This window comes from Bos indicus, chromosome 28, assembly GCF_029378745.1.
Source record: "Bos indicus isolate NIAB-ARS_2022 breed Sahiwal x Tharparkar chromosome 28, NIAB-ARS_B.indTharparkar_mat_pri_1.0, whole genome shotgun sequence".
Taxonomy (NCBI): domain Eukaryota; kingdom Metazoa; phylum Chordata; class Mammalia; order Artiodactyla; family Bovidae; genus Bos; species Bos indicus.
The window spans coordinates 1,809,682-1,821,597 of NC_091787.1; the positions used below are offsets into that span (position 1 = coordinate 1,809,682).

At 40.0% G+C, this 11,916-nt stretch overlaps 1 pseudogene; it reads right to left on the reverse strand.

Annotated features, from left to right (window-relative positions):
• Positions 1-985: 985 nt before the first annotated feature.
• LOC109553672 (mitochondrial import receptor subunit TOM20 homolog) lies at positions 986-1,743 on the reverse strand (annotated as a pseudogene).
• Positions 1,744-11,916: the final 10,173 nt, after the last annotated feature.

The window sequence follows — 11,916 nt, forward strand, 5'->3', positions numbered from 1 at the left end:
GCCCTTTGGAACTCAGGGAAGGTCATGGAGTCTGTATGAAACATATTTTCTACAAACAAGAAACTGAGGACAAAGAAAGGCTTCCATATGCAGAGCCCCACAGAGTCCCGCTTGCTTTCATTGCCATTCGATTACATTCTGACACTAAGTACCTGGAGTTGGCACAGATACCACAGGTTTAAGCACTCAGTCTCACAAGATTGCTTCCACTTCACACTCCACCTGCAAATGGAGTCACCAGACTACTCATATTTCTGCTGTGGTGACTACAAATTTGGGGTTTCCCATGACCTCACTTCAGGTACAATAATTGGCTGAAATAACCCAGAACTCAGGAAACCATTATACTTATGATGACAGTTTTATTTTAAAGGATCAACTTAGGAACAGCCAAGTGGAAGAGATGCACAGGGCAGGGGTAGTGGGGTGCAGTGCTTCCCCGCCCTCTCTAGGTTTGCCGCATTCCCAGCATGTCAGCACGGTCAGAGTCCGGAGCTCTTTTAGCCTCTTTGTTCCGGTGTTTTTATCAAGGTTCATTGACTAGGCACAACTGACTACATCAATGGCCTTTGGTGTTTGAACTCAGTCTCTATCTCCTTTCCCTAGAGGACCAGGGTTAGAAAGTTATTTCTGACTTTCTTTTTTTTTAATTTAAATTTATTTATTTTAATTGGAGGCTAATTACTTTACAATATTGTATTGGTTTTGCCATACATCAACATGAATCCGCCATGGGTGTACTTTCTAATCATGTGGTTGGTTCCTCTGTCAACAAGTCCCCATGGAGAAGGGCCCACAAAGAGCCACCTTATTGGCATAAATTCAGATCTGATCAAAAAGGCATCATTTTGAATAACAAAAGACGCTCTTACCATTCAAGAAATTCCAAAGAGTTTAGGAACCGTAGGCCAAAAACCAAGGGCAAAGACCAAATATATATATTTTTACTTTACCACTGTCATCCTGGTGGGTTTGAAACGATATCTTTTTTTTTTTTCCAGTAATTCATAGTGTATTTATAAAATGAAAAGCTCTCTATCAAAATACACTTTTCACTGGGAAAAATAAATAAAACAGACAAATGGATCTATACAAAGTAAAAATTAACTTTGGTAGACTTCACTGTGGAGGCCAGTCCATAATGTGCTTATCTGCCCTTACTCCCCCAGAGCCGATCATCTTCTGAGTTAAGATTTTAAAAATATGTTTTAACTGAGATCATTATGTTGACATTTGTTTCTCATTCCACATCATCTTCAGCCAAGCTCTGAGCACTTACAGTTCTCTGACTAATTGCTGGGAGCTTAGTCAGAAGCATCTGGAATGCTGGTGGTGGAAGAGTTTGTTGCAACAGTTGCAGTAACTGCTGTGGCTGTCCACACACAGCAATCGCATTTGTCAGATGGTCCACACCCTTCTCATATTCACCTTGAGCTAGTAATTTTTCACCGAGCTGTATTTCTTCTAGAAGGAATTTCTGAACGGCTTCAGCATCTTTAAGGTCAGGTAGTTTGGAAAGCCCAGCTCTCTCCTTGGCAAACTTTTGTTTCTTCCTTTTCGCAGCCTGTTCTTGAAGTTGGGGTCACTCCGTCTCTTGCGGTCGAAGTAAATGCAGTAACCAATGAAAAGGGCCCCGCACACTCCGGCGGCGATGGCGCTGTTCTGGCCCACCATCTTCTCTCTACCGAGGAGCCGGGTAGGCTGCTGCGCGGCCCGCAAAGAAGCCGTTGACCGCGAAGCCTCGGATCCCAGTGCAAGGCTCAGTCCTGACGCCCGCCGCCTGCCGCCCACCGCCAGGGACGCGGAAAGCTGAAGTGATATCTTTATTGTGCTTTTGATTTGCATTTCCCTAATTGACTGTGTGGATCACAATAAACTGTGGAAAATTCTGAAAGAGATGGGAATACCAGACCACCTGACCTGCCTCTTGAGAAATCTCTGTATGCAGGTCAGGAAGCAACAGTTCGAACTGGACATGGAACAACAGACTGGTTCCAAATAGGAAAAGGAGTACGTCAAGGCTGTGTATTGTCACCCTGCTTATTTAACTTATATGCTGAGTACTTCATGAGAAACGCTGGACTGGAAGAAACACAAGCTGGAATCAAGATTGCCTGGAGAAATATCAATAACCTCAGATATGCAGATGACACCACCCTTATGGCAAAAAGTGAAGAGGAACTAAAAAGCCTCTTGACGAAAGTGAAAGAGGAGAGTGAAAAAGTTGGCTTAAAGCTCAACATTCAGAAAACGAAGATCATGGCATCTGGTCCCATCACTTCAATGGGAAATATATGGGGAAACAGTGGAAGCAGTGTCAGACTTTATTTTTCTGGGCTCCAAAATCACTGCAGATGGTGACTGCAGCCATGAAATTAAAAGATGCTTACTCCTTGGAAGAAAAGTTATGACCAACCTAGACAGCATATTCAAAAGCAGAGACATTACTTTGCCAACAAAGGTCCATCTAGTCAAGGCTATGGTTTTTCCAGTGGTCATGTATGGATGTGAGAGTTGGACTGTGAAGAAGACTGAGCGCCGAAGAATTGATGCTTTTGAACTGTGGTGTTGGAGAAGACTCTTGAGAGTCCCTTGGACTGCAAGGAGATCCAACCAGTCCATTCTAAACGAGATCAGCCCTGGGGTTTCTTTGGAAGGAATGATGCTAAAGCTGAAACTCCAGCACTTTGGCCACCTCATGAGAAGAGTTGACTCATTGGAAAAGACTCTGATGCTGGGAGGGACTGGGGGCAGGAGGAGAAGGGGAGGACAGAGGATGAGATGGCTGGATGGCATCACTGACTCGATGTACATGAGTCTGGGTGAACTCCGGGAGTTGGTGATGGACAGGGAGTCCTGGCGTGCTGAGATTCATGGGGTTGCAAAGAGTCGGACACGACTGAGCGACTGAACTGAACTGAACTGAAACAAACAAACAAACAAACAAAAGGATCCTTTGTCCATTTTTTATTGGGTTAGTTGTCTTTTTACTGTTGATGGTAAGAATTCTTTATATATTCTAGATGCATGTCCTTTATAGACTTGACAATATTTCCCCCCCTTCTATGGATTGTCTGTTCATTTTCTTGATGCTATCCTTTTTAGAATAGAGTCTTTAATCTTTACAAACCCCAATTCATCTATTTTTTTTTTCTATTGCGTCCTTGTTTTGCTTGTGCTTTTGGTGTCTTATCTAAGAAACGATTGCTTAACTATATTTTCGTCTAAGAATTTAATGATTTTTATCTCTTCATTTAGTTTTATGATCCATTTTGAGTTAGTTTATATGAATTGTGTGTGAAAAAGGTACAACTTCATTCTTTAGCATCTTTTGATATATGACTGTCCCTGTACTATTTGTTGAAAAGTTTATTCTTTTTCCATTGAGTGATCTTGGAATGCTTGTCAAAATCAATTGACTATAAACATAAAGATTTATTTCTAGACTCTCAATTCTATTCCACAGAGGTGTATGTCTATCATTATGTCAGTATCACAGTCTTGGTTATTGTAGCTTTGTAGTAAAATTTGAATTCAGAAAGTGTAAGTCTTCCTAATTTGTTCTTTTGCACTATTGCTTTTGGCCATTCTGAATCCCTTTGCATTGCCATACAAATTTTAGAATCAACTTGTGAATTTTGACAAAAATTATCAATTGGGATTTTGATAGGAATTATGTTGAATCTGAGGAAGGAGATAGATGAGCTCCAGGTTAGACATTTACAACTGGCCTCCAGTTTGCATTTCATGGAACAGGAAGAAGTAGGCTTCAGGCTAGATACCTACAAGTAGCCTCCTGTTTGCATTTCCTGAAACAAGAGATGGGTTGAAATCCAGTTACAGCATTTATAATCAGACTCCTGTTTGCCCTCCGAAGAGGAAGTTACAACAGAAACAGAGTAAATAGCCAGTCTTTGCCTCTTGTAAACGCCTTAAGGTAATAGTCATGGCAAGGACAAAGAGGGACAAAACCTTGTTCAAGTAAAGGATTAAGGGATCTCCGTTTTCCCCCTTTTGGGACAAGGAAGATTCTACACATGCACAGATGGCTCCTTGTGGGTCAAAAGTTCAGGGCTAATGCCAAGCCATAATGAGTCTTGCTTCTCCCAGAAGCCTTCACTTCGGGATCCATCTTGGTTGAGGGGTACATACGCACCCAAGGAGAAGGTCCTAGGGTAGGTCAGATGTGGGAAAAGAAACCAGATAATTAGCTGCTGCTACTGCTGCTAAGTCCCTTCAGTAGTGTCCGACTCTGCGACCCCATAGACGGCAGCCCAAAAGGCTCCCTCATCCCTGGGATTCTCCAGGCAAGAACACTGGAGTGGGTTGCCATTTCCTTCTCCAATGCATGAAAGTGAAAAGTGAAAGTGAAGTCGCTCAGTAGTGTCCGACTGTTAGCGACCCCATGGACCTACCAGGCTCCTCCGTCTGTGGGATTTTTCCAGGCAAGAGTACTGGAGTGGGGGTGCCATCGCCTTCTCCGAGATAATTAGCTAAAGATAAACAAAGACCAGTTAAGTCATTTATATACATCAGTTCTTCACCAGAAGAGAACCTGTTTATAGCAGGTGTTAGTCATAGGTTTATAGGTGAGGGAACTCAGGCTTTGAGTGGTAGCTAACTTGCTCAAGACCCCACCATTAATAAATGGAAGAGACTTGAATGATTTTCAGGACAGAGTCTGAAAACAGAGCAGGCTAGCCACAGAGTCAATTTTCTTGCCATCCAAAAACTCTAAAGGAAAAAGTTTAACCTACAAGAAAAAGAGGTTGGGAAAATAGGAAATAGTTGATAAGTTTCAACACATTTTTTTTTCAGGATGGAAAACAGAGATATTACTGACTTAGTGGGTTAGAAGAAGTCTTAGCTTGAGTGTTGAAGGCAGAGCAGTAATTTGCAGAAGTCCTGAATAAGCCTCAGGACTTGGAAAGTGCAAAGTCCCACAGAAAACAGGGGTGAAACATGGAGTAGGGGTTCAAGGAGATGTGCACACATCATGTTAAATCCCATACCTCCTCTCCCGTCTCCCTCCACCTAGGACATATGAGGAGTTCATATCTAGAAAAGCTGATCAGAGATCCCAGAGAGAGAGGGGGTGACAAAGGGTTGGGTATGAGGGAAGCAGATTAAACACTGCATTCTCACTCAGCTTCTTGTCAAGGCCTGGAAGTCATACCTGCACTCCTGCTGTCTCTGGATAGCAGAAAAGAGGAAAAGACCTCTCTCCAGACAGATGGTGGCTGACACTTGGGATTCCCCCATTGGAAAATGTGGATTGTTGTGAGTAGCCCTTGTGGATAGACCTACACCCACTCCCCCTACACACATCTTATTGTCAGCTTTTTGATGTCTGAATTTTTAATATGAACCAATTATTCAATAGCCATCAATATAAAAAAGAACAAAATAGAAAGATAAACAGAAAAAAGGAATCCAGAGAAAACACTGATAATATAGGAGACAGAAAACTAAAACAAAACAAAACAAAAAACTTCTTAATATCTTCAAGGACTATGAGAGGCCTCATGGAAATTAAAACTAGGATTTGAAAAATAGAATATAAATATAGAAACTTCATGAACAGGATTGGAAGATAAACTTCAGGAACTATTTCAAAGGATTGAAATTGGACAACAGAAACAAACCCATGGCAAGTGGGAAAAGAGAACTTAGATACAATCGGGGAGATTCTATATCTGATAAAGAGAAACAGTAGAATGAGCACACAGAGATACTGGCAGAGAGGAAATTATCAAAGCCTTGATTAAAAACCTTCCAGAATGGAGGGGCCAAAGACTTAACACTGAAAGGGAACACAGAGTGCCTACAATAATGAATTTCTAGAAAAGTATCATATCATCATATAGGATTACCCAGAATAAAGAGAAAAATTCTAGAAGTTCCAGGTGTGGTTGTGTGTGTGTGTGTGTGTGTGTGTGTGTGTGTGTGTGTGTGTATGAGTGTATGTATGATGGATAAAAGATTTGAAACCAGAATAGCATGGAACTTCGTAATAGCAAAACTGAAAGATAGAAGATAATGACACATGCCTTCAATATTCTTAGGGAAAATGACTTTCAGCCACAATTCTACCCTCAGGCAAACTATTAATCAAATAAACTGTAAGAGAAAGACATTTTCAGAAAACCAAAGACTTAAATATTTTACCTTCTATATACTTTCCTTCAGAAGATGTGCTTCAGCAGAAGAAGGAAATTAATCAAGAAAAAGAAAGATGGCACATCACCTACATAACAGATGATTCTACACAAGAATGGGTAGCAGCCTCCAGACAGGCTCACAGATCAGAGCTTTATTAGAGGAATTTGCCAGAAGAAGTGAAGAATAGAACTTCTGTGCACATGTGTGTGCTAAGTTGCTTAAGTCGTGTCTGATTTTGTGTGACCCTATGGACTGTAGCCTGCCATCTTCTCTGTCCATGGGATTCTCCAGGCAAGAATAATGGAGTGGATTGCCATGCCTTCCTCCAGGAAACCTTTTGGACCCAGGGATCAAATCTGTGTCTCTTACATCTCTTGCATTGGTAGGCAAGTTCTTTACCACTAACACCACCTGGGAAGCCCAGAACCTCTGTACTTGAGTAGATATAAATACTGTTACTGATTTTGGATTATTTGGGTGGGGGAGGGGGAAGAAACCATTGGAACATAGAAGATTTAACAAATGAAAACAGAGTCGTGATTAACTTTGGGAGGAAAGAAAGAATCGGAGGAGGAAGGAAACATGATCATAATGAACATTTTGGCTGAAGAGAGTGTCAACTACAAATTGGCACTTACCAAGAGCATTGCCAACTACTGAACAACAAAGGCATTTGCCATCTGCCTCTACAGAGACTGAACCCCAAGCTGCTATAGCTGTGGACCTTCAACACCCCCTGAGGGAGTTCAGGCTGGAGTGAGGTGCTCTGTGCTCCAGGGAATCTGGTGGGATGGATCTTTATATAGTTGGATGTTTTTAGGAACAGATTTTATGATCTCAATCCTTGCATCTCCTCATATCTAGAGAAGCACTAAATCCCTTCATGGTGACATCAGATCCTCATGACCAACAAAAACCTTTTGTAAAATGAGTGCTTCATGGTATTGAACTCTCCCTTCACCAAAACCTTATATATTGACTTTCCTCCACTGCTGCTTTGGAGCAGCCATTCAGAGCTATCTGAGACGTTGCCTCTCTGGCCACAGTCCTCATTTTGCCCCAAATAAAACTTAGAACTCTCAAGTTGTGCATCTTTTTTCAGTCGACAGTTATGTGGCGACCACAAAGGGATCCAGAGAGGACTTCCTTTCTTCGACTGGACTCCACGAGGAACCAGAGCTTTGGTACCAGCAGCAGCCCCTTGCACCCATCCACCTCCTCGGGGAGTGCAGACAAATTTGGGTAAGTCTCTCCTGGTTCTTGAATCTCCCGTACTGGTTGAGATTCTGAGTTTTATTTGGTGGTGGAGCAGGTTACCAGCCCCCTCCTAGTAGGAAAGATACTGTGGGCCCAGGTGAAACATCCGGGGCATACCCATGCATGGTCTGGACACTGAGTGGGGCTCAGTTGAGAGATACTGAGGAATTCCCACCCAGTTAAAAGACACTGGATGGGGGGGCTGGTCAAAAGATGCCAGGAGAATTGCCAACCCAGTGGAAAGGTACTGGGTAAGGGGGCTCAGTTGGAAAAAAAAATCAAGGACTACCCGGGCTCAGCTGAAAGATGCTGAGGTCACTCCGTTGTAGGGGACTGAAAGGTCTTGGCTGAGTGGTTAAGTAAGAGGCTGATCTGACACTAAATTTAAAGTGAGGAAAATATATAAGAGCTTTGCTCTGAAGAAAAGGGACAAGACTCCTCCTGGCCAGTTTCGGTTTTCTCAGGTGACTGAGAAATTTACAGGAGTGGTAGGGGCCTAGTCCTCATACCGCACAGTGGTCCCATAGGGAAACCCACTCATTAATTAACACACTTGCTCATCCGGGGGTCGCACATAAGGACTGGCCATTTAGTGACCTGAGCAGCCATGATGGTCTTAGATTGCCAGAGGCAGAATCCAAGACAGGTAAGGTGAGCTGAAATGACTCTGGGGTGACTCCTGGAAGAGTTGAGCTCACAAGCAGCACATGGGCCCACTACACAAGTTCACTAGTGATTTTTATCCCTGACAAATTCAGCTTAAAATGGGAAACAGAATCTCTCAAAAACAGAAACAAAGGGGTGTCAGGAAGCCAGCCTCTGACTAACACTCTAGCCAGATTCATGTACAATACATAGGGAGCTCATACTTGCAAGTACCTAGTTAATTGGAGAAATTATACTAAAAGAGATCTCAACCTAAAATGGCCAAACTGGGGTTCTTTTAATATTCTAAAATTGATATTTTTGCGTGCACAATTAGAAAAGGCCGGCCGTGCTTTGATTGGTATCTAGAAGCTTCTAAGACAGGAAATGATAGAGTAACGTCTTCGCAGAAAATCAACAAGAAATTGCTTGAAACTATCGGAACTAAAAAGGCTGCTGGCACTGACTCTGCCAGGTCGCAGGTCTAGTGCAACTGGGAAGTCACATTCGGCGTGTATGCCATTTGGCTTCTGATTTGGGGCATCACTTTACCATCTTTTGGGGGCACTCTTGTCACTTGACTTTTGACTTCTGGGCATCTCTTTGCTTTTTGTTTCATTTGGAGTGTGACTCCTGGCTAGTGAAGTTCTGGTTTGGTTTGGTTTGTTGGTTTGGTTTAAGTGCACAGACATCTGGTACAAACTGTTTGAGCTAATATGTGAATTGCTCACTCTAAGGTTCCACACCCGATCTGGGAACCCCTTGGGAAAATTTTTTAAATGACTGGTCAATCTATAGCTATGATCCAATGACAAGAAAAGTGGCCTAAAAATATTAGATCTTTATTGACATAGGATAGGAAAATGAACCGAAGCGCCCTTATGTCCAGGACTTCCTGCTGTAATCAACAGCCTGGGGCTGATCAAACTAAGACCCCTACTTCCTCAGAGGGGCAATCCCTGCTGGGACCAATATGCCCTTGTTATCAGGGCCAGGTTGAGTACTAAATTTGGGTCTAATTGGACTAAATTTTGGCTACAAAACTAAGGTCACACACACACACAAATATAATTTTTGACAACGTGGTCACAATATTCGTTAGACTCCCAAGGAAGGAAAAATTATCTCTTTAAGAATTCTTGCCCTGAGGAAATAACTCCTCCTATATCTTTAGACCAGAGCTCTCTGGATCATTTATCTAGACCATATCTAAGTCCTGAAACTAAAAGTAACAAAAAGTGGAACAAAGCCTTTTAAAATCTTACTCCAACCATTTTTTTTTTAAATTCATAACTAAGTTTGGAAAACAAAGCTATAGGATCTCTTGTGACTATTTGGATGTATGTATGTCTCAGTGTGTGTCTTTTTTTTTTTTTAAATAATATTGCTGATTGCTGAGATCAGTTTGTAAATGAGCTCTAATCTAATTGACCTTAAAAAAAAAAGTAAGCACTTACAAATAAAATAATTCTAAATACAAGAGAAAGTAACCTAAATGAACTTCAGGTTCACGGGAACTGGAAAATATTCAGTATTAAATACCTGATATTAATGTTTGTTTGTTGATCTAAATAATGTAGTCATATCTAAGAGTAATTAATATTAAGCAGAATATTTTCATTGTACCTACATTTTATATAAGTTAAATATTATTATATCTGTTACAAGTTTGTCAGCAAGGAAATTAGAAGTGAAGAAACTTCTAAAAAATGGAAATGAGATATGAGCCTTTAGATAATCTCTATTAAGAATTATTATGCTTTAGGAATGTCTGTCTAAAATAATCTATCCAGACTGGGGTAACTTGAACTTCTAAGATTGTGCTAAACTAAGTGTTGGAAGTCTATTGAATAGCTAAATCATTTCCAAATAAAATAAGAATTTGAAACATTTATTACTAAACACTACCTCTTACAGAGAAGCTAAAGAGATTTGGGATTAAAAATAAATGATGAAAAAATAAAAATAAAAAATAAATGATGTTTGGTGCCATTCTAAAATGTTCTCTAAGAAAACAAAGGTCTTAGAAATTATCACTGGTATTTATTTATTTATTTATAGAATGTTAATACAAAAGTCAGTTCTTGGTTGCTTAAGGGAAGTAGGAAGTGTGTTTTTGGTACAAAAAGTGAACAGTATTGTTTCACAATGACCTATAGTCCTATCTGACTGACTGTCCTAAACTTTTTGATATTTGTTGACAAAGCTTCTAAATCATCCCAATGAAGAAGATTTCTAGCTAACTATGGGATGTTTCAGAGGGCCCCTGAAACATCCCAAAGAGAGATATTACACTAATTAGGTTCATTTTGTATACAAAATTACATGGGAAGTATTGTGAAGTGAGTAATAAGTCTCAGGTTATATTGTATCATAATATGCTACTAATATAGATATCCTAGAAAGTGTATGGAATTCCTAAAATTTTGATATGTTTGGGTAAAATGTTATCAGGCATAATTCTAGTTACTATCTCAAAATATTGTCATAACACTAACCAAGTTCTGAAAAAATGCTCCCTCTTCAAGATTTATAAAAAGTAGTTTTGAATAAATATCAGTTTCTGAATTGGGTAAAGATTCTAATGAAAAACATGATGACAAAGGTTAACAAAAGGACTGAATGAATTGGTGAATATGCTTATAACTTTCATGGTTTCTATCTGAAAAATTACTGATTTGAATCTGTGTTTTCCAGGTGTAAGAAAAACTTCCCCTCAAACTAATTATGACAGTAATTTGGTAACACTATATTTTATAAAAAAAAAATTGAAACATTTATCTTTTCTCTCTATTTGAATCCTCCAGAGAAACTCTTAGTTTCCAGTAACTTTATCAGATAAGTTAGGAAGGTTATCTCACTAACAGGTACAGAAATCTGAAGGAACTTGAAGGAATCTGAGACCTTGAGAAGGGAAAAATTCACTTAGATCTGTTAGGCAAAATCTGTGATAAACCTTTGGCATGACTTTCCTAGCCCTAAAATGTTTTATTTTAAAAGTTCAGTCTGAGACTTTTATAGTCTCAGCAAAGCAAAAAAGTTTATGATCAACTATGGTTATATAAATCATCAGGCCAAGTTTATTGAGACCAGACCTATATTACAAACAAGTCTTAATTTGGTTATGTTTGGTGAAAATGGTGGTGATTTTAGGGAGAAAAAGATGTTTCAATGAATATTGAATCCCAGTTTATTAATGGAGGTCTATATGTACTAAGACTCATTTCCTGGATAGTTCTTTGTTGTTAGGGGAAAATTTAATTGCATTATTAAAGGACACTCGAGGGTTGTTTCTGAAGCTTATCTTAATAATCTGTCTTTGGATGAAGATCAGATGCCTCACACATGACCTGCAATCAAGACTGGAATAAGATATAATTTAAGGAACTGTCTCCAATCTGGGTGGAAGGACCTTCTTATCTGGTACTCTAAACTAGCTCATGCCTAGTGAAATTGAAGGGAAATTGACTCTTGGGTTAATTTCCACTTCCAAAGGCTCCTAAGCAGGACTGGTCTATAGAGAGGTCTGCTGACCTCAAACTCACCTTAAAACAGTGCTCAAACTGAGGAAACTACACTATACTAGGATGAGAAGAAGATGACATCAGAAGTAGACAGCTTGCCCAAGATGCTGATCTGAATTTTATGATCATTTATAATGTTTTCTTGATTCCTTGGACCTATACCTATCAGTCACATGTTTTCTATTATGGACATGATTCTATGCTAGTTTAAACTCAATCCAATTGTTGAGTTGTGGCCAATTACCTGTGTCTAGTACTTCTGGGTTACCTGTTCTCTAGGTAGATTTCTGTTCTCTAGGGCTCTGATTGGATAACTCTTAGGAAATTT